The sequence below is a fragment of the Rutilus rutilus genome (genome assembly GCF_951802725.1).
Source record: "Rutilus rutilus genome assembly, chromosome: 10".
Lineage (NCBI taxonomy): Eukaryota > Metazoa > Chordata > Actinopteri > Cypriniformes > Leuciscidae > Rutilus > Rutilus rutilus.
Window position 1 is genome coordinate 4,702,501 of NC_140215.1, and position 1,997 is coordinate 4,704,497.

A 1,997-nucleotide genomic window follows, 5' to 3' on the forward strand; every position below is an offset into this window, starting at 1 on the left:
TTGTGAAATTATCTCATTCAGGTGTGTGTGTTTGGTGCCGGCAGCTCATCTTATAGGCTGCCTGGAGAATGATGTTATCCTGGGACAAACCCGAAACTTTCATTTAAGGTTAATATGTTGGAGTTTGCTGCACTAGAATGTGGATATGAACACAGGATAAGACCAGTTATATCACTACACTTTCAATATAGATTGTGTGTGTATATGTGTGTGTGTGTGTGTGTGTGTGTGTGTGTGTGTGTGTGTGTGTGTGTGTGTGTGTGTGTGTGTGTGTGTGTGTGTGTGTGTGCACCAAAGTAATGCCATCGTGTTCTTCATATAAAATGGTTTTCATGCCGTTCCTTTGAGGAGAGAGATTTCAGAGTGATTTTAAAGTAATTTCATAGATTGACATTTACTTCCACCCGGTCTTGACTTAATGTGAGTTTAGCAGTGAAGGAATATTTCTTTCATTTCTGCACTGCAGATGGTCACCAATCCTGCCAAAGTACTGTGAAGCCAATGCATTCATATCAGCATAAAAACCATAAAGAAAGTGCTGCGACTTTTGCAGGTTTTTTTTTTTTTTGTAAGATTATTGATGTTATTTAAAGTCAGCATGAAATCAAGACTGACCCTATTTATTTTAATACATGTTACTTAACAATTGTGAATAATTCAGGTGTGCGTGCATGTGTGTGGTTTGGGGTCGGTAATATATATATATATATATATATATATATATATATATATATAAATTTTTTATTTTATTATTTTCAGCAAGGAAGCTTTAAATTGATTCAAAGTGACTATAAAGACATTTATAATGTTCTAAAAGATTACTATTTGTTCTTTTAAACTTTATATTCATCAAAGAATCGAAAAAAAATATATATATATTGTATCATGGTTTCCCCCAAAATATGAAGCAGCACAACCATTTTCAACATTAATAATATTAAGAAATGTTTCAGCAAATTAGCTTATTAGAATGATTTCTGAAGGATCATGCGACACTGAAGACTGGAGGAATGATGCTAAATATTATTTATGGACTGAAGTGATAATTTCCCAGCCATTTTCCATAGAATGGCTCTGCATAAGCAAATGTGCTTCTAAAAAAATCTGCCTTTCATTAAGAAGTCATTAACAAACATTATAATACTTAACAGATCATTAGCTGAAGTACATTTAAATATGATTACGCATCAAAATATATCAATACAAATTTGATGGCAACTCTCCGGACGGATTACATTTTTACATGCAGTTTCAGCTTCTGTGTTATTTTGGTCTCTGAAAGAGGAATGTGAGCCTTTTCTGATGGGATTTTTTTAATGCCTGACAGGTGAAAATCCAGTAGCTTAGAAAGTAATTTGAGCGATCATGCGTGTCCGGAGCACAAAATAATGTTAATTAGACGGCAAAGTTTAATACTCTGTGTTAGGGGTTTGTTAAAATTTTTGATTAACTTATAATAATATTTAAAATATCCCCTTCAGGTGTGTAGTATTCCCAAAGATCAATACTTGAAACATCAGACGCTGGTTTTCCAGATCTGTCTTTTTTTTTCTTGCTCTCGAGGAGCTCTTAATAGTGTCAGGCCGGTCCGTACAGTCGCGCTCACACTCTTCATCACTGCCAGACCTGTTTAAAGCGGACCGGCTCTGTGACGTCTGCCACACGTAGCTTCTCTGCTGTCATTCTGTTTTCTCATCATTGAGCTTCAGAGCTCAGGTTAGTCATGTTAACTAAAACAAAGCATTGCTGAACTGATTGAGAAAGACAGCGTTTGAAACGTGCCCAATGAAAGGCAGATCAGGTCCGACACAGCCGATAGAGTCAGAGAAACTCATAATAGAGTCCAGAGATTATGGAACTGGAGTGATGCTCCAATGGACCGGGGGCTAGTTGTCACACATGGAAGTTGTTGTCAAGTTGAGCAAGTTGTCCTGTGTATGTTTATTGTATTGTTATAGCGACAGGTTTTACATTTAAATGTTGGAATTTTTTTTTTT